At 35.1% G+C, this 22,542-nt stretch overlaps 1 protein-coding gene and 1 long non-coding RNA gene across 2 annotated transcripts in view; both read left to right on the plus strand.

Annotated features, from left to right (window-relative positions):
- The window catches only part of LOC127859723 (uncharacterized), a 248,848-nt gene that overhangs the window by 77,255 nt on the left and 149,051 nt on the right, over nucleotides 1-22,542 (plus strand). The gene's annotated exons all lie outside the window — the stretch shown is intronic.
- On the plus strand, nucleotides 14,550-17,407 carry LOC127859429 (uncharacterized). Its single transcript, XR_008039383.1, has 3 exons — nucleotides 14,550-14,651; nucleotides 16,594-16,664; nucleotides 17,273-17,407. It is a non-coding gene; the product is annotated as an uncharacterized LOC127859429 (long non-coding RNA).

Consider the following 22,542-nt stretch of genomic DNA (forward strand, 5'->3'; position numbering starts at 1 on the left):
TCTATTGAAATTATATCGCACAAAAATATATACCCGGTAACATTAAACACATTGCTTCCTTAACACGGCATCAATTCAAATGCTATCGGGCGAACCCATTGTTTTGTACCGGTTTACAAGGTTATTTACCCAATAACGCAAATGTAATGTTCCGTTGCCCTCAGGCATGCACCTGCCTGGTTTTATGATGTTAATCTGGTTGTAAAATCCCATGATCGAAGTGTCATTAGATATCGAAATTAAGAACAAAATTTGGTAAAATAGCGCTGTAATATATACTGTCAGAAAACTTAGAGACATTAATTATGGACGAAAACTTGTGTGTCCGAAAATTAAGAGTCACAAAAAATAATTATTTTTGCTAATTAAGATGTGTCCGAAAACTTAGAGTGTCTATTACATAGAGTAATTACGGTTATAATTTAATGTTTGACGGCGAGAGAAATTCCACCTGATTTATGTACATATAACGGTTTTCTGCTTTAAAAGTGCAATTTAAAACCCATTTTTTTCTAAATCATCATTATCGTCAGTTTTGTTTTCTGCAAACCAATAAAGTCAAAACTGCATAGAAATGACTAAAACTGTGGACACATTTGTTTTGATCTCAGTCCGAAAACATTTAACGTGATAAATTTTATTCATCTCACACAACGACTAACTGTAAAGAAGATTGGTTCTCTCCCTGTGCGTCCTTTTGCACGGTTGAGTTAAGCTGGGAACATTGCGTTTCGCTTGGGTCGAGTTGCTGGAGGATCTCGGGCTGCTATGCAGGGGCGGTGAAAGACGATGAATCACAATATTGCCCCTGAAGCCTTTTAAGTTATATTTCGTCCAGAGAGGATTGGGGCGAACGTTAAATCAGTGGTCTGCGCCTTTGCGGCGTTTTTACTTTGTCACTGTTCAGAATTTCTACTATGGTTTTATTGCGAAAATCAAAAGCCACTTTCGCTTGTTTTTTCCATGACGCAGGTGATATGAGCTTAGGTCAGGTTGTAAATATGGCTAGTTGTGAGCTGTTAACGATCATGGCTTTGGTGCCTCATCGACCCTGTGTCAAAATTGTACACCTTGTGTATGTTCTGGTTATTATGCACTATGTGGAACTTAAGCGCATTTATAGGATCACCTATGTACTGTTTCATGATTGGCAGTAATCGTCGTCGGCGTTTCTCTATCTCTGGTGGAAACCGTTCATTTATGTTACAACCTGACCTTTTGATGTTACAGTCTGACTTATTTTGATTAAGAAGGATACCCGCTCTTAGAATCTTTTCACGATCACTGTATTTTTCAAATTTTGCTACTATCGGGCGGGGTAGATGTTTTTAGTTAAAGCCACCATTAATCCTATGTACACTTGCGGAGGTTATTGATGTGTATGTTATCATAATTGTTAATAGACATATCGTTTTCTATTCGTTCTGTAAGATATCGTCGCAAAATTGTTTCACAATAGTCGTATACCTCGGTATTACTCGCTGTGTTTTCTAGTACTCTAACGCAAATAAGATTGGCCATAATGCTACGCCACAATAGTTTAGTTAAATTAACTTGGATCATTGTATTTACATTTTCGAATGTTGATATTTGCTGCACGATTTTATCAGTTTTGAGTTTGAGTTCCGACCGTGTTTTTGATGTTTTTATTTGTATTTATTTTGTGTGAATGGAACTCGTCCTCAATATCACTCAATGACTGACAGATTGCTTCGATTTCGTTCAGACGTAAGTTCATGGATGCATTTTCTCATCGCCATGCATGCACATCCACTTAGACAAGATCAAGTTTGTTTTGTTCTATATCAAGTTTGGATACATGCTTTTCTTTTGACTGAAGACGAGAATCCAACCTCTCTATCAGCAATATTAAAGCGGCATGGTCGTGCTGGTTTGTGTACATGCGGTATATCCTGTGAGTACTGCTAGAAATAAGCCAATCAGTGGTTCCGTTTCAGATAATGGGCGCACTCAAACACGTCTTGTTTAACGTCCGCATTGCCCAATCCCCGCTTCTTAATTATAATCTTCGCGCTTGTCTAGGTATTGGCCGTCTTAAGAGATGTTGATAATGTCAGTTGAGTCCGAACCGACAAGTCTGCGATTAAGGAAAAATCAAACTAGAGTTGTACGTAAGATACACGTTTTTGATAAAACTCCTAACGCAAGTTTAACGTCATGTCGCGCGAACACGGTTATGACCATGGCTTTAGACGGTATTTGGCAATTGTCCCACTTAAATCAGCAAACGGGTGAGACCATCCGTACAATTAAGTTCATGAACATTACCCATACTTTCCAGAATGTATATAAGGTTTTAAACATGGTTTAAACTTTTTAAAACTGTGTTATAATAGTTAATGCAAAATCCGTATATATATGTATGGTTTAAAGATATATTTCTTATCTACTATAATTTAAAATCCCTTTCCGTTAATGAAAAACGAACAACAACAATGCTAAGAATAAAAAGATTTAAATAAAAAATAGTGTTTTTTTTATAGTTATTTTACTTTTTAACTGCCACTGTAAATATAATTTAATTGTATTACTTTCTTCTTTTACTTTGAATGTGATAAAAACTATTTATTTGTTTGCACTAATGAGGACAATCAGGAAACGTATATCATAAAGTTTACAATATTTCAAAACAACTTCTTCAAAATTCATATGATGTCGAAATGACATTGCACGTTGTCATGCCTATAGTTGGTGTATTTGAGGTACTCTTTTTTCGGTATAAGTATATTGATTTCCATAACGTTTTATTGAATTTATTTACATTACGTTTTATTACGGCGTAATTTTTGTATTTCGTACGATATTATTTTGCAGTTGAAAGGCATTCATTATTGAAATACTCGCAACTAGCAAATCTATTAAATGAATGCTATAAATTGAAATACTCACCTTATAAACTTCGCACCAAATAAATATATAATAATGCAAGCATAGCGCAATTTACGTATTGTTTAAATAAATGAAAAACATATTATCGTAGACGTTAGATTTTAAGTTGCCTTTGATATTATTGCTTTTTTGTAAAAATGATAAAAAAAATGAGATACAGTAGTTGTTGATGACTATGCTGAGTATAGCGTTGTTGATATTTTATATTTATGTTCACTTTCATTGTGATAATGACATTGTGGCCATTGCTTTATTGTCACAAACAATTTAAAACGTTCTATGAACTTATTTTATTGAGGTGGACGTTGAACCCAGCTTCATTGACCAAAGTTAATGTTGAAAGTGACGGTAACACAACGACTAGCCCTTGATCTGGTGATGTTCATGGCAATTCAAGTTCTCCTCGCTTTGCTGTTGGCGACTTGGTGCAGATCAGAAATAAACCGGAGATTTTGGAAGACAAGCAAAAGGGGGTGAGTTAACATTTGAAAAACACTCAACAACATTGATTAATTAAAACAGATATACGAGTAATGTACACAAGAGCAAGTGTTTTGACATGAATTGAGGATATTATGTTCATATGTTTGAGGGAGATAGCATCGGAACGACAAATCGTTGGTTTATGCCGCAATAACCAACACACAGTCGTAAATAATTTAGATTTTATCGCGAATTTATATAACTTGTCTAAATAATACGAAAACTATTTTAATATATACATCGCCTTTTTTGCCACGATTAAAAGATACACAAACGCGTAACGGTTAGGGCTCGAACGCGTCCAACAATTTCTTCTGGTCAGATTGGCGGGTCAAATTAAAAAAAAACGTAGAACTTCGAGTCACTGGATCATGCTACAATTTATGACGTTTACACCATGTTGTTGAACATCTTTTTTAGTAGTGTACGGCACTAAGGTCATTCTTTTAACATCATTTACTGGTAAGAACAATAACAAACACAAAAATGTTGCAAGTTATGAACCTAAAATAAAGCTTTTCTTACTCTCGCTTGGAGGCAAGGGACTTCATCACTTTTTTTCGCTTTAAATGCCGTTTCAAGTTTGAAGCCGATATAGATTTTGCAGACAGGTTTCGCTTCAGAAATTCGCCATTTGGTTGTTATTATGTTTTTTCCATTTTTCTCAATACCATACATCGACCTACATGCGTTTGGTGCGTGTATTCTCTTAATTTGGAATATAAAAAATGCAAAAATGATCGAAAATACATTTTGACTGCACTTTCTTTTGATCTATCTACATATTTAGAACAAATAAACCCTTATATTGCCTTATGTTAATTTTTGATATGTCCCGGTATCGTTGAACAAAAGCATTAAGCCTGATATGCGGGTAATTTTTCGACCCGCGAATTCGATTTGTTTTCGGGTTCCGTTTCAGCCATATTGTCCGTGACAGCAAAACATCTAAATAATTCTTGATGACTTCGGCTTTATAAATTAACATCGAGCAAATAATCCAAGTGTTTTCATATGGATTGTCAAACATAGTAATGTTATAATGGTAATAAATAAAACAAAATAATTGCCGAATTAATCAAACTTTAATATGTATGTAAGCTTATATATATGTATACATTATTAAACTAATGTTATATTACTGCTATTATATGATACATTAACTATTTTGTTAAACAGTTTGCTAGATCGCTCGTTTATGCAGTTGTATTTTACGACATTATTTATTGGAATTTCCGGAACTACTTTCACAACATTTAGATCCGCCCATGGTTTGTTGCATAATTACCCACACTTATCTTCCGGGTTGTGTTAAAATTCAGAAATATTTTTCGACTAAGTGTGGAATATGGCGCTAATAACGGAAGATTATGATTTCTGATGTGTAAGAACCAAACAACCATCAGAACGATAAACCGTTCGTTATTGCAGCGATAACCAACATTAATCCGGAAATTACTTCGATTCTTCGCGTCGGTAACACGGAACACGCCGATACTAATTGATTTTATCGCGCCCATCACGGATCAGCACGGAGCTGCTAATGATGAAGACGGTGCACGCACGGACAAACACGGCGAAAACACGGTGGATACACAGACTATCATTTTAGAACGCCGAATAACACGGACTATGTCTGATAGAAAGGATGCTTACAAGGACTTTCGTAGTGTAAACACGTTTAAAATACGGAGTATCACGGAGGAAGACGGAATATTAATAATTATGACGGATGGTCATATTAAAACAGGCGACGTATTATAGAAACGCGTTCGGGATTCTTGCGCTTTGCTTTCGATATCTAGACACTGTAAAGGTGCAGCCTCCAGAGACGATGACGTCCATTGTGCTGTCTTGCATCTGCATACAGAATCTGAGACAGCGCTATGGAAATGAGCGTGTAAGTGTCGCTGACCAGGGGACCGTTTCAATAAACATCGTAGTACACATTTACGATACGATTTATTGTTCGAAGATACATAATTGTTTAAGTTCATATCATATGATTATAAATTTTCAGTACTTAATTAATTTCATTGGCATTTCAAGCGCCGTATATATTTGACGAGCATGGCGAGCTAGTTCGTCTACTTATTAAGATTACAAAATTATCTCGTAAGTTAAAATTGTCATACGATCGCAATATCATAACAGGACAATTGCGAAACGACAACCCGCTCATAGATCGGGTGATGAAGCTTTCTTCGAACTCAACCACAAAGGCATCACAAAACAAATGCGAATAGCTTCGGGCCGCTTCAGCTCATTACGACAGTATATGAACATTGTAACGAAATATTATATTGACACCTAATGTCATTAGTCGAGTTGAGCAATATTATGTTGACTTACTTTTTATGAAAAAAAAAGAAGTGAGTATCATTTGTTAATAATATGTGCAAGATTGTGTTATGTGTTATGACTATACACTGACTATGTTATGCAAGAAAGTGTTATATAAAAATAATTCTCATGACATTGTGCACACAAGAGCGTTCGATATTACATCTTCGAGATCCGATTGCAGAATAATGGGATTACAGAAAATCAACCTGCTTTTATACAAGTTATTATCCGTCCGGGACAGGTCTTGTTTTCTCCGTATCGCTACCGTGTTTGTCCGTTTCGTTGTCGTAAAGGTCCGGGACGTTCCGTTTAAAGGCCGTGTTGGTCCGTATTTATCCGGTGCAATCCTTGTTTGTGCCGTCTTTGTATGTAATAGAGCGCTGCTCTGCCGGGACAGTCCGTGTGGGGCCCGTGTTGATAGCGTGTTGATGCCATGTTCGTCCGTGTGGATGCCGTGTTGTCAACGGGGTGATAATCTATTAAAGACAGTCGACGCTCAAAATCCTTAAAAGTTCACAGATCGTCCCGAATTGTCCCGGATCTTGATAAGTGGGCGGGAGGGTGGAGTTCCGGGATGATCCGTGACTGCCGTGTCCATCCGCGCTTTCTTGGGATTGGGTCTTAAACGAAATTAAGATCAATACACTTGTTTGAAAAATCAAGCTTAACAATTGACATATGCAAAGTGTAAGGAGGGTTCAGTCAGCTTCGATATATCAGACTTGCGATTTTTTCGACATGCATTGTTCTTGTTTAACTATTTAAACAATGATTATTTCACCGTATTACTGATGCATACAAGATTTCTTGGAATGTAGTATGAAACATTACAAAGTTCAGAATCGAAACTCTTAAACGTTGTATCATCAGGATAATTTGATACATATTTAGTTAAACAGTCAAATAAGCATTTCAATATGTTGTTTTTTGTGTGAAATCCATAATTCCAACGTCCAAGATATCTCAGCGTATCACCTGTGTAAGTCAAGTGTAAGTCAATTTTTGGTCAGCGTAGTCTTTGCAAAGTGTTGTTATGGTATGGGTATATAGGTAAACTGAACACATGTATTAACTGTTTTTCATAGTGTCAGATCAACGACGCTATATAAAAATACTAAATTGCATAATTCCCTTACAGATTTAAAATTTAAAGCAAGATATCGACGTTTATCACTGATTTGGAACGTGTATCTATCGAAACCGTAGTTTGCTTTGTCCGCTGTTTATCCGTCTTTCCGTCTGTCCGTATATCGGATTTTAGTTTTCAGTCGGTTGAAGATGATTCACAACCTGACTTTGCTATGATGGCTGATGCTGCTGTTAGAACGAACGGTACTTCTCGTGCAGCTTAAGGTTGCGCTTTTTGTAGGGGAATGATTAGAGACTGAGTGCACTTGTTGGGTCACTTCTTTTCTTCCCAGATCTTCTGCAATAATGCCGTCATTACAGAAGTCGTTGCCCCTTGACTGTGCTCGATCAGCTCGGTAGAGACGTTGTTTACTACCGTTGATTTTTCGACATTCAGACTTTGCACTGCCTCCTCCACCTCTGCCTTTAGTATGGACGGAATGGTGTACTCCGCTTGTGGTATAGTATCGTTCTGAAGGTGACTGAGATCTGGTTGAAGCGGGTAGCATTATTCCGTGCACCTGTTAATGTGCATGTGTACTGCGGAAATCTCGATTAATAGATTATCTTCAGTGTCTGGCATAGCCATGACATTGGGCAGACTGGTCTTCTTGAGGATCTTGAGGGTGCTGACGGACTTATTACTGCTGCCTGTGGTCATCTCTTATAATGCTGATATATTGCCCCTCAATCCAATACTTCTTTGACTCTTGTATCGTCATCCTTATCTCTCCGTTTTCTGCTATTCTGTCCTAGATCCAGGCTGGTGTACTTATAATGCCTGAGCTCTCTTTTTTTGTCGCAGATGTCAATGATCTCGGTCATCACCGTTGTTTAATTCCTTCTCTCTATCAAGAACGTCTGCGGCCGATGACAGCATGACTTTATTGATGTTGTTGATGTCGATATAATTGTCTAGTATGTTCAGGGCTGCAGACCTGTTACCTATCTGTTCTTGAAAGGACTCTGTTATATCTGGATCATTCAGTTTCTCAAATCCGATCCGAGTGTTCTTGGTGATGCACCTGTTCTTTAAGTTAAACTTCAGTTTGATCTGGGCTGCAGTAAGTTATGGTTGCTACCGATGTCTGTGCCAGGAAACGTTCTTGTGATTGCCTTGTCGATTTTGTTCTAGAACCCTAAGAAATTGATCTTGATGTGTACTTGCCCGTTTGGAGCATACCAGTTTGCTGTTCTGGACAGTTTGTTTGGCGGGTTCTACTGAACTAAAGAAGTATCAGCCTTCTTGTATTGGTATTTTCTATACCAATTTTACATACTGTCCCTGACCAGTCTTTGTAGGCATATGGTTCAACCTTGCGTTCTAATCACCGAGGACAATGAGGATGTCTTTGCTTTTGACATTTACTCTGACTCTGCTTTGCTCTATGATTCGCTCTGACACTTTATAAAACTGTTCGATCCCCTCGTCTACATAGTCTGATTTTCAGCGTAGAGCTGGAGGATGGTGCTGTTGTGAGTTCTCGCTCAGGTACGGACCAAGATAAGCCTGCTGAAGACTCTGTTTCAATTGATGACGCTGTTGATTACCTCTTTAATAACGATTAAAGCAAACCCGTGCGATGTTTAGAATACTTCCCGCTGAACAATAGTTTGAGCTTTTTGACTGTTGATGTTTCTCCGAAGCCCAGCCACCTTACCTCGCTACGCTAGTCCTTTGATGTCTGTTCGGTAGCGCTTCAGCTCTTGCGTCAGTTCTTGGATCTATCCGTACGCTTGTAGTTTTGTCACATTACATTTTCCTAAGAATGGTCCCTTTGTTGCTATTTCTGTTCAGATGGATTGAGTAAATCCTCGCGGCGCTCGTCTCCTCTTCAAGAACTTGCAGCTTTTCGTTAGAAACATGCAATAACACAAACTCCGTTTTGCCCACCAGAAGAGGCGGTTACAAGGGTGTGCATGGGTTAAGGTCCTGGAACCAGAAGTGAGAGTTTAGTAGCAGGTGAGAACCAGTTGTGCCCGTCCTACCGATTGAGCTTCTGCCAAACGACAATGCATTATTTTTACGCAGCACACTCTCCTTCACTCTCTCTTTGTCTCACCATCAAGTGCTTTTTACGTGGAAAATAATAAAATGTATTTAACTAACATGTTCATGGAAATGGACAGCTTTGAAAGCAAGTACAAGAAGCATAACTTACACACATATATATATACATATATATCATATAATTATTTTATTTTTTATTTATATTAATATAGAAGCGATTGAAATCAAACATCATATTTATGTGGACATTACAAAAACAATAAAATAACAAAATGCATGAAACAGTGACAAAGAATTAGCGTTTTTGTTATTATTTCTTATGGAGCGTTGTGTTATTTTTTATTGAAGATAATCTTGCATGTGTTCATATCTTGATTAGACGCAATGAAGGGAAGAGTGGAATACAAATATATTTTTTAGGAATATCGACATTATTGTTCTTTGCTAAATTAATGTGTTTCTTTTGGTAAACTAACACTTAGGGGATCTTCCGGTTTCCATCATATAAAGATGATCGCATTGTCTAATAACATTTAATACCATATCAAGTTACATGTTGTTGCACATTTATTTGACTAGTTTATGAAGATAATCAAGTTCGGCGTCAAGCTGTGCTTGTTTGTCGAGCAAGATGATCAATCTTACGAATTAAACATCTGTTTGATTACTGATTTGCTAAAATTATTATATCGAATTAAATTTTTGTTTTTGTTTCTAATCTTTCGAATTGTTTTACTGCAAATATTAGTACATGATAGCAATGAACGATCTCCGTACAAGTCTAGTTTTATGAAGATTTATGTACGTGTTAGAATACAACAGAAAATAACTTGTGTAAAGTATGTATGTAAATAATTAAATGTATTTACATTATTACGAAATTCAAGCTGCTTAATTACTTATTTGCTTAAATTATAATCTCAAATTACCAATATTTGCGTTTCTAATATTGCGATTGTTTTATTGGAAATGTTAGTACAATATAGCAATTTACGAACTCAGTATAAATCCAGTAGAATGAAGATTAATGTACGTGCTATAATAAAACAAAAAAGAACTGTGGTACAATCTACTAGTGACTACGAGAGTAAACTGGTAAATTTCGCTTCCCGATGATATATTTATACAGTAATGCAAATGTTTATTTAAAATGACAACAACTATCGTAAAATGTCTTTACAGCTAAGACGTTAGATCAACTTTACTCGTACAGTTATGTTATGTTTCAGACCATTGGTGAAATTGGTTACATAGTGCAGGTGGATGAGAATGATAATACACTGAAGATCCAAGTGTATGATGATTGTAGGTGGTACAAGCAGGAAGCAGTCACGTTGTTTACGGGAGGTAATTACAACCTTGTGTCGTACTTTATTTAAATACATTGATAATGTTTACAGAACGAGGAGTGGGAAGCATTTCAGATCAGTGCCTTTAATCACCAGGCAAAGGTGTCAATTGCTTGTCTTTTAACTGTCAATATTATAATCCATTTCAAAAGTCCGCTTCATAAATTTCAAACATCTGCATGTACTGCCATATAACTTCAGATTATTTCACGCTATCGCTACGTTTTGTACTAAACATGAACGCTTGTTAATTCTTAAGCGGACGTGTTTTTTTAAAGATTTACTCGTACCTTTTAAATATGTTAACTTAACAAATGGTCGTCTGCTTAATTCATTTTCGCGGAAAACGATGATGCTAACTTTCTTTATGTAAGCGCATGTACTGTAATAGTTAACCTACACATAAGTGTTGAATTCTCTTTTAGGATTAAAATTTACAAAATTATTTAAGCAAGCGAATAAATAAAAGTGTACGTATAACTTCATCACAGGCTCTAGAAATTAATATAACAACATATTTTTCAAGTTTTATTATAATCCGTATCTAGTTGGCGTTCATATAATTCAATACTTAGTTTGGCAAACATTACTAGACACAAACAGCTATGATAGTGCCTGCAGAGGGGCTCAATTCGATCATAACGTACTGCTCATGATGAGCTGACGGTTTTCTGACCATAGTTGAACGTTGTTTAAATGTAAAAAGGTCGTAAAATGTATATTTCTTCAAATGTTTGCCGTTTGATCATGAAATAAGAAGCAAAAGAATTCATATTTATTTTGTCTATGTAAATTCGTTCCCTTTGTTTCTGGGCGGCACTTCGACAAATGCCTTCACACATTCGATTTGTCTTAAACACGGCGTTTTAGTGGACAAGTAGTGAAGCATCACTCAACAATAGTAAAATATTCATACTAGCGCAACTGAATATCTCTTTGGAAATCAAAGTGAATCAATATGTTCAAAAGAAAAATAACAATAAGATCTTCTCTGTTACAAATATGTTTAATACAATTAAAGCAAAAGAAACATCTATAAAACAAGATTGTTGGCACATGTATCATCCAAACAACAGTTTCACTTATAGACTTGATTAGAGTAACACACCAAACTAAAACGCGAATGAGATAACATTGTAAATGGGCGCTTGTTGGTTTTAAGTATTTTACTAATTATAATTCAATTTATATGTTTTTGACTTAACCGTATATATACAGTTATTATTTTAAATGCATATTCTAATTAAACTATCTTATAAAAATTGGTACACAGTATTGCCGTGCTTTTTTCAAAATCAAATGGAGTAATACAACTAAAACATTTCTTTTTGAAGAGTATGCACTTCAAATATTTCGTTTTGAATTGTGTATGGTATGCAAAAAAGGCCTCATGCCATTTGAGACCAGCAGGCGCGCAGCCTGGCAAGGAGCTACCCTGTCCGTCATTAAGTCACGGATGCGCGGGATGGTATGGAGCTACGCTGGCCGCGTATGGTATAATATCAAATTTCGCATAACGCGAATCATATATTTAAGTCCCATATAATAATATTTCGGAGCCATTACATCTAGTATTCGCGACTTCGCTTCCCCACTTTGTTCATCTTGAGAGCGAGTTTGGCCGTTCGCTTCTTATATGGTTATCCACTTAGTACACTAATATGAGTGGTTATTGTTAATACTATTTCGTGGACAAATATTTTTTTCATCAAACATATACTATTCAAAGTATTCAATAATTAAGAATGCATTATTGGTTTAAACAATTTAAAAAAACACACTCTTAACCGCAAAGCACTAAGCAGATACATGACTCGTCATACTCTGTTGCTATCTTTAGAATTTTGACATAAACCTAACCCTATATATTCTGATAGAGGCATGATAGTCATGGGTCATGGGCTATTTATTCCTTCTTGTTCCACCTTCAAAAATAGTTATCGCCTCATTTTAGATGTAAACGCAAAAACGATCACTTAATTCCTTTAAATTAAACATGGGCATCCGATGTCACGCTCATAACTTGATTTTGTTCTAACAGTAAACACAGTTATAATATTAACCTATTTATCTTAAAAGAAACAGAAAGCTTATATTTCGTGAAATATCTCTGTCATAAGCGAATGCGATGTTAGGATTTATTCATTCGAGTCTGCATGCGGGAAATGTGACCATCACTGTTTTGGCCATTGAAAGGTTAGCCATTGATGAGAGGCATCGAATAGGTGCCATTTAACAGGTCATATCGCGACACAAGTAAAACAATAATAGGCGTGATAATTACCTCATCTTTGTACTTTTTTGACACCCATCACAACGAGATCATGAAAAAAGACCTTAGAGACAACTGACACAAAGAAAAAGTGTTTCCAATCCATGCATAGCTTCGACATATTTTTCAAATCTAAAAATGAAGAAAACATAGAATTGGCAAAAACTGTCAATTTGGACAAGTAAACAAAATATATTTTCCTTTCTTAATGATCTTCGTCCGTTAAACTGTTAGTAAGCTCATCCGCCCGTCCGTCTGTCCTTAACAGTTTCGTGTCAATCCGATATATCCCAAAACTTTAATAGATTTTCACGACACTCATATTTTCATTTCTCCTAAAGCTTCTACATGTTTGTGGTTAAATATTCGTGAACACACTAATTAAAATAAATATTCATTTTCAACAGCAATGGAACATTCACGATAATTTCATGATTTGATTATTAGCTTTTTTACGCCTTATGTTGTTTTTACTGTGCCGAGAATGTTACCGGATAATGGAAATGAGTCCGCAATGCGACCAGCTTACCACCGTTTTGAATAGTCTCACGCGAATATATTTATATATAAATTTGCATCTGAGGTTTACTCATGATTGTGTAGAAATTTCATACAGCGATGCAATACAGAAAAAGGTTATTATATTTGTATAACGATAACAAAAGACTATAGAAGCTGTAATGTTCACAATCAAAATTCCGTAACAGACTTCTGTACGCTTGCGTTTGATACTTGTTTAAGTGTCGGTTTATTTTAATCTAGCACCATTTCGTTTCCATTCGCGCCAATATATGATGTCATTTTGCTAGTGACGAATGAAAAACGGCGCCATTAAGATTCGCAATAAACAACATTTGGTGTCATTCTACAACTTGTTTTCGATAAATAGTACGGTCATAAATAATGAAGTTTTAAATTTATTTAATTTAATAACTAATGGATTAACCAGGAAATGAAAGAAGTCAAGTTAGAGGATTATTAAAACCGAAAGCAGCGTTGACGTGAAAATATAGGGTATGGTATTGAAGTAATATTTTAACTACATACTGTTAATTTGAGTGCCGATCAATAACACAGTTTTGGTTTATTTTGCACTCGTTTACATTAAAAAATCGTTCTATAATATTAGACACAACAACCAGAACTTGCCGCTCTGAATTGATGGTACCTTGGGAATCAAATGTATGCCTTTTGTATTAAGAATTTGCTTCAATGTTAATATAGGCTTAGATGTATGTTTTCATGAATGAAGAGTTAACTTCAGTGAACTTAACCGTCAATTTTAGAGCCAACTTATGACAAGCGGTTCGACGCATAATCCCAAGAAATAAGGTTTCTCATGAGAACCTAGGTTCTCAGAATGAGAACCTAGGTTCTCATGACAACCTAGGTTTTCAAATGAGAACCTAGGTTCTTGTGAAAACCTAGGATGCCAAACAAGAACTTAAGTTCTTTGAATGAGAACCTAGGTTCTCATGAGAACCTAAGTTTTATGTGTCTATGAGAACCTAGGTTCTCGTGAAAAACCTAGTTTCTCATGAGAACCTAGAGTTCTAAAGCGTAAACTAAGGTTTTCAAATAAGAACATAGGTTCTCATGAAAACCTAGTTTCTCATGAGAAACCTGGTTTCTTGGGTTTTCATAAATCTAGTTTCTCATGAGAACCTATGGTTCCCAAATGAAAATCGCGGATATGGCAAGCAGTTCGACGCATAATCCCAAGAAACTAGGTTTTTCATGAGAACCTAGGTTCTCATTTGAACCTAAATTTTCAAATAAGAACCTAGGTTCTCATGAAAACCTAGGTTCTCATTTGAAAACTTGTATTCTTGAAGCCATGTGCAATCTTCAAGCGAGAACATAGGTTCTCATTCTGAGAACCTAGGTTCTCATGAGAAACCTTGTTTCTTGGGATTACGCGTCGAACCGCTTGCCATACCCACTGGTATTTTATTTGCAATCATATTTGTTACCTGAGAATGTAATGTCTTACTAGATACGCCCTTTTTTAGAGCGTTTCATTGGCCTATTGAAGACACACTTCGAGATTTACAAGCCTTCAGATGAGAATGGCAAGCTTGTAGAGGCTGTTATAAGAGGCGATGCTAAGGATGTCTTAACGATCATCCGCCAGGCTTACACGGATTTCAGAGTAAGATACACCTAAAAATAAAATCATAAATTCTCGTCAATATCGCCACTTTATTCATTCAAATTTATACAAACTAGAGATCGTCGCACCGTCGGTCTAGCAAAAATACAGAATTGAGATAACGCAGTATGTTGTGAAATACTTGTATTTGAATAAAAACAAAATTCTAAGAATTTACATTAGTACCTAGAGAATGTTAGAAACGCTTGTCACGGTCATTATGATTTCTAATTACAAACAGTGATACAATACAGGAATGTCGCGCGCGTCCGTTGGTACCCTCCATTTAATTACACAGCATAATCAGAATTTTGTTATACATGCTATGCCTATAGGGAAAATACGTTGTCGATTAGATTATTTTTATAATAACGCTTCACGCTTGTAAATTTGCCTGACATTATAATTATATTATTTAACACGCGCGCAGGGGTTAAAAACAAAAAATGATTATGCCGTAGCTAACACGCGCTCACATGAACTATACATGTGCGCAATAAACACACGTGTTCAACAATATTTAGAAGAGTCCATCTTTGCCAGGGTAGATATCATCTTAAAAAAAGATATCATGTTAAGTTGGCCGATGTAATTTTATTTAAGTATTAACCGATAAGTTACTTAATTAAATTAATTAACATCATATTAATGGAACATTTGATTCCGATTACAACACCGCAACATATGTATGTATTAATCGCAAGTGACGTATTCGTTAGCACGCACCACAGGCATCAGTCGTTATATCGCGAGTGCGTGAATGAAACGTAATGTCACAGTCGCGAAAAGCGTGTTTTCCGGATATATATAACCCTTTAATTACCGGGAAATATCGACGGTTGCGGCGGTATATATATCGACAATTTTTTTTATCCCATTATTTCATTAAAATAGCAATACAGCGTGTAACATATATGCTCGAAAAGAGGTAATATCCATTGATTTAATACACATTTATATTTAGGGGGAACACAATGATATGCCCCTTTGCAATTTACTAAATTATTTCGTTTCCGAATTATATTAGCGCTGTAACATTATTTTGTATTTATTTGTTATCCTTTAAGGCTCCGTGCGCATACGAAGTCACGTTCTGTAATCTCATTTTTGCGTACTTTCAAATAGAGATAAGTTGTTCAAACATTCAGTGTACTTACTTAAATAAATGTTGGTAAATTATGCAGTTGTTACTCGTTTAAAGTATGGTAACAAAAGAGTACAACCTGGATATGGCGTGCCATGGCCCACACAGGCAAATTCTGGAGGCATTGGACATTTGTCTGAAGCTCTCGGACTTTTTCGCTGATACGCGCACGTGGTCCATCATAGCTATCAAGTAGCCTTTTATGATTGCATTGATTTTTTCCATGACGACGATCCATCATTAGTTTTTAATTGTTGCGTACTTAAGGGTTGTGTCTTGTTCTTTCGTGCTGTGTCGAACTATTTGGCAAGTTGCACCTAGTGATAAATAATGGACCACGTGCCATCCTGAAGGTTTTTTAAAGCGATTTTTGCCGAAGCTTCATTTGGTTTAAATAGTAATTTAAAATAAACTTGGTTATTTATTAATGAGTCTGATATATTTTTTAAACCTGATTATTTCTGAAAATAATTTGGCGATTGTTCTTATTTACCTTTAAAGGTGAAATTTTAATATAAAATGAATTAAATAATGAAACCATTTGTTGCGTTATTACATTTCACATGCTTGCATTATATTTGAAACAAAATAATCATGGCGTATGCTATGTGGCGTATACGTTTTGAATCAGAAGTGTACCTAATTGCATAGATATTTGATATTTATGTCTAACTTACTAAAGCGTATTTATTATTTTATTACACTTGAGACAGGATCATTTAATTTATTAACATTGGATCTTTCAACATATAAATATATTGTCATATGATATTTTTTAGTTTTCTTTCTTAATTTTAGGAATTGACCAGTGCGTCTTTTGGCGTAGATGGCAGTAGTAACTTTTTTGTCGTAGACGCCAATGGAGACAGGTACACGCACTGCTCGCCTAGTTTAAATGTTTAAAAAATGTTGATAAACTCTTTGTAAGTTTTATAATTCAATAAATAAACAGCGTCAATCTCAAACAGTTTATTGAATTACATTCTTCCGCTTCGGCTACCTCAGTTGGTGGAGCGCTGGACTAAATAATAAGGATAGCGGATTCGATTCCCCGTGGACCACATACATCTCTATGAGATAGGGAAAATATTCCTACGTCTACTTCCCACCGCCATCTATGTAGCAAAGTATGTGCACTAAGAACTCGTTAATAGATATACACTTAAAATAATATTAAATATGAAACAATCAAACAAACACACACAAAAACGAATTCCCTAAGCAAATCATGCATACATATGCTGTGCAGGGTAAATTACTGACACGTTTTAGCATAAAATGTCACCATTCATATATTATTTCAGGAGGACATTCACTCCTGACGATGTTACTAAATATACCAATGCTCTTGAGAGCAAAGCAAATCAAATTCCTCCCGCTGTTATAACTGGGGATCTTGTGATGATCCTTCCGGAGTCGTCTTGCTGGATCGATGATATATTTAGCATGAAGTTTCACCATTCATATATTATTTCAGGAGGACTTTCATCCCAGATGAGTTAAATAAAGATGGTATTACCAATGCTATTGAGTGCAAAGCAGTTGACACCCCTCACGATTTAGCTCGAGGTGACCTGGTGAGGATCCTTCCGACCGCGGCGTCGTCTTACCCCTATGATATGACGGTACGTTAAGAAATGTGTTATTTAAAGAATGACTCAAAATTGGAATTGTTACGGTCGTAATAGTGCATTGTACTAGACTATGTTATTCTTTGCTGTGTCCGTGCCACTTATATGTGTTGTTTTAAACAGAGGTAGTGTTTAATTTACTAATAATTATAAAATAGTTGCCCATCGATTAAATTCAGTGAAAACACATGATCGTTATTTGAGAGAAACGAACTCTCTATTGTTATTCATAATGGCCTAACGACAAAATGATATAATGCATGTACGTTGTCAGTCCTACATTGTTAGCGGACGGTTTGCTTTACGTTGACAAATTGAAGACCTCTGCAATATATATTTTTTTAATAAATGAACAATATAGAAAATATACTTTCGGCTGTGTGTGTTAATTTCCTTTTGATTTTTTTTTCATCTCTGAACATTATATATTTAATCAAATAAAATTAGCATGTTGCAGATATGTGTTATTTTATTTAAAATTGTATTTTTCTCAGTGGAGCTTAATAACAAAAAGCTTGGATAGTTTTCTCTAAATCCTAATCTGATGGATATTGCTGTTATGTATGTCTTTGATTTCGAGACAATGTTATTATTACATTATATCCACTATAACTACATGAAATAAAATATAAAATTAACTCTAAAAAAGAACATTTATTTTCCGTTTTGCATTTTCTCCTTGTCACATTCATCTTAAACACACATAAACAGTCCCAAAACTTTTTTATGTCCTTGATACAGATTATCTATATTAATTTGCTTTGTTATCATGGGTTTTATATATTTTGGAGATGGCTTGGAAAACATTCGTATATCAACATTAGTTTTTTCGGTTTCGAATATATAGTAATTTACTAGCTTTACATCGGAAGTAGCATATTAATCCCATAAACATTAATTTAAGTCTCATTTACCTCATAACTAAGCCGATGTTTCTGTTTAAAGGCTGTTAAGGCAATCCTTATGGACTCTTGTGGCTCAGAAAGATATTGTTAGTGATGCTACAGTTTTAAAACTAATTTACGAATGTAGTGATACAACAACTTATTCAAACTTCGTAACTAATATACAATGCCCTTATGTTTAAATGTATGCGCATGTCATGAAACGATGATATCGTGAATTGCTCAAAAATGTTTGTATGTAATGAGTACATTAAATAATGATAAGAAACGTACACGTCAATGTTCATAATGTCATTAACATACTCCTTATGAATATTAAAAGATGAAAAAAAATACACACGGAGAAATAATTTCGCACTTTATACGCACAACAGTCGGTGTTGCGCTGTATGCCGTGTATGATGCATAGATGTGCGATAATAATTATATATTTATCAAACTCGATAAAACTGACAGCTTCTCGATATTTGATTAATATACAACAGGATCCCGGTATTTTCATCGCCTAAACATGGATTGAGTATAAAGTCGACACTTGAAAATGTGATATTTATAAGGCGAAATCACGACATTACGATAACGATAACGCGACATTACGATAACGATAAATCGGCATTACGATAACGATAACGCGGCAGTACGACTACACAGATACTTAATAACGAAAGTACGATGATGCTATTGTGATATAATTTCTTGTTATCACCATTCGTGAGTAAGTTGTCTCACTGGGCATAGTTTCTTATTCATTATTCGAATAAATCATATTGAACAGTGTCTTATCCATTATTCAAGCTGAGCATATCTGATATGATATATTTTAAAGAAAAAAATACCTTTCCTAGTAAATCAAAAGGAATTCAAATGAAATTTAATTGATGAGTTAATTAACGACAAAAAAACAAGCTGCCTTGTCCTATTTGAAATAAAAAAAGAAATTGCTGCTTCGTAGCTCAACGAACTAACCGTCACATTAAAGGGACTTTCAACATTTTGGTAACATGACAAAATTGAAAAACATTGCTTCAGATTCGCAAATTTTCGTTGTAGTTATGCTATTTGTTAGGAAATAGTAATACTGAACATGTACCATGCTCTACAATACCCATTATCTGCATCTTTTGACGATTTAAAAACCTGAAAATTATAAAACGTTGCATCGCGAAATGATTGATTAATGTAGAGAGTTCTGTTGTTGTCGTTATATTGTGTGACACTACGAGGATTGCTTATATAAAGAGTAAAATTCATCACTCACTGTATGAGCACGGATGGCTGAGTGGTTAAAGCGTGAGACCATTACTTCAGGGATCAGTGGTTCGAGCCCAGTTGAGGGTTACTTTTTTCTTTGTTAAATTTTATTCTTCATTAAATTAAATTTATATCAGCAAAACTTTAAACCTCTAGAATTATGAATAAAGTATTTATAATAAAAAACAGTGCAATTATAAAATTTCTACTTATTTTATATACATTTATAGGATCTGGCACGAGTTTTCATATCATACTATATTTAATTAAACGAGTTCAGGAATTTTGTTTGTAAGCGAGCCTTTGGCATATGGTATGATATGACAACGAGTTTCAGATTTTTTATCACATGCTTTTAAATGAGCAAATTAAATAAATATTTACGCAAACATATTGATACATCCCGAATGTTGCTACAGTATTCTTAACTGATCAACTGATATTTTTTTAATTAAAAAAACATAATTTAAATTAACCGAAGTGTCCTATATATCAATAAAAATCTCTGTACTTGTACGTTTGATATTCACAATAGTGTAATTTATTTCAACTGTGTTTTATTTAATGATAACTCAATTCCTGTTTATACTAAATGATGAAAAATGAAACAATTTCTTCGTTCAAATCGAATAAGGAGCACATTTCTATTTTGTGTTTTATTATTAATTATCCAGTTCATTTTCACGCTGCCGAATAAGGAACATAGAACCAATTTTTTTGTCTGTTATTCAAACCGATTGAGGAACTGGTATTTTTACCGCAATGGGTACCTTTACAATTAGACGTAGATAACCGACGTCTCTGCTTAATCGTAGAACATTTTTAACGATTGTCAAAAGTCTAAGATTGACACTTTTAACTTGCATCAATTAGCAAATTTTGATTTCTACGAGTAACACTATAAACTTTAATAAGTTGTCAATCTGGACTTTTTAATTCAATAATGTTTGATTATATCGCAAATTAGCGTGACACTTTGTATCTTAACGTAATTCAACATTGCGACGATCGCAGTCGATGTAAGGCAAGAAAAACAACATGGTCTTCTACGATGTGTTGCGATCGCAAAGAATCGTTAATTTGAAAGTCGATAGGGCTGTTTTTTTTTCTGATTCGTGTCCAGTCGGAGTCGATCAACGCGGGAACAAACTTCGCAACATCAAGCGTATTGTATCATGAATATACCGATTTAAATTGTATAAATGGCAAACTATTTTGGGTAACTCGATCTTGTAGTAATCTCAATATAAATAGTGTGATCGCAGCCGAGATTGTGCAAGAAAAACGTCACGCCTCGCTTGTTAGCGAATGCATGAAGCATATGTTTGTATTTAAATGAAATCAAAACACTGGAAAAAAACAATAACAAATTGTTACCTCATTTGTGTCTAATTCTTACATGTGTTTTAATGTTAAAAGTTGTATTTTTATCCTAGGTTGTATCACACTCCTATGATCTTAATATAAATACAGTATTTTGTTTTGTAGACAGTCGGTAAAGTTGGTACAATAGTGGAAGTGTTCGATGGCTACCTTCGCATAAACGTGTGCGGGAAGAAATATATGTTCCACAAGGAAGATGTTGCGTTAGTGAATCGAGGTAAGAATAGCCACATAAAGCGTTGCATTCGTTTAAGTCTGGAGATTAGGAATAAGTTATATGAATATGTAAGCTATATTCCGCTTCGAAAACTGAGGTCTCCACTTAAAAGTATTCGCTCTAACGTTCATAGTTTAAGACCATAAACGTTTATTTGATCTCAAAGCTAAATATGGTAGTTATATTATGACTATACATGCACAAGAAACCATCAAGTGACGAACGGACAAAAATTGGAAGCACCGAAACTTTGGTACTTTGTCATGTTTCTCGTGTACATGAAGTATGCGATACAGCGTTTAAAGATGATACATGGAGGCGCTTTTGACTTAACATTTCCGTTTTAATCTTTGGGAAGTTTATGTGAACATGAACTTTCCGATATGTCTGTGAACATAATTGTGTCATGTGTGTAACACTCCGTTACCTAAAATTCTATTTATTCAGGAAAAATTTTCACTAGCCTGAATAAGTGTTATCTGTATTTACAGCTATGTTTAGCATATTATTAAAAACGCACGACTGTTGATAAAACAAAGAATTCCAATTTATTTCAAAACTGCTTTGATCAAACAGAATATAAGAGACCATGTTTTTCACACTTTCATACGTTTGATTATTATGCTCCCCGATAGTCCGCTCGAATGATATTTTCGTCGTTTCTGTGTGGGCTATCAGACATTATCTGAGTGTGTGAGTGTGTGTGTGTGTGTGTGTGTGTGCGTGTGTGTGTGTGTGTGTGTGTGTGTGTGTGTGTGTGTGTGTGTGTGTGTGTGTGTGTGTGTGTGTGTGTGTGTGTGTGTGTGTGTGTGTGTGTGTGTGTGTGTGTGTGTGTGTGTGTGTGTGTGTGTGTGTGTGTGTGTGTGTGTGTGTGTGTGTGTGTGTGTATGCGTGCGTGCGTGCGTGCGTGTGTGTGTGTGTATTTCGAAGTTTATGGAGTTGTTTCGCTCTGAAGGCTGTATTAAGTGTGGACTCAGAGTGTGCCTCAGCACTCTTACTTAATTAATTTATTAGCCTTTTTCGTTTCCGAACAAAAATGTCATGATGTAATCATATTTATTTAGTATCCTTATGGATTTATAGTGTGAAATCTACTGGCACTTACTTACGCTGTCATATTATTTAGATTTATTGCACCTTGGAAATAAAATCATGTCCCCGCAGAAGAATTCATCAATTCATATTGATTTGATGAAATTGTGAACTGAAACACAATATAGTATGAACACTCGTTTATTGTCAGGTAGTTCCGCTCAAATAATTTGCCAGGTAGTTATTTCTCTTTAATTACTAATAATAAGACACTGATTGTTTTCAAAATAATTGTGTATTTCCATCAATTTGCGAGAATTAAGATTTA

Source organism: Dreissena polymorpha, chromosome 15 (genome assembly GCF_020536995.1).
Source record: "Dreissena polymorpha isolate Duluth1 chromosome 15, UMN_Dpol_1.0, whole genome shotgun sequence".
Classification (NCBI taxonomy): domain Eukaryota; kingdom Metazoa; phylum Mollusca; class Bivalvia; order Myida; family Dreissenidae; genus Dreissena; species Dreissena polymorpha.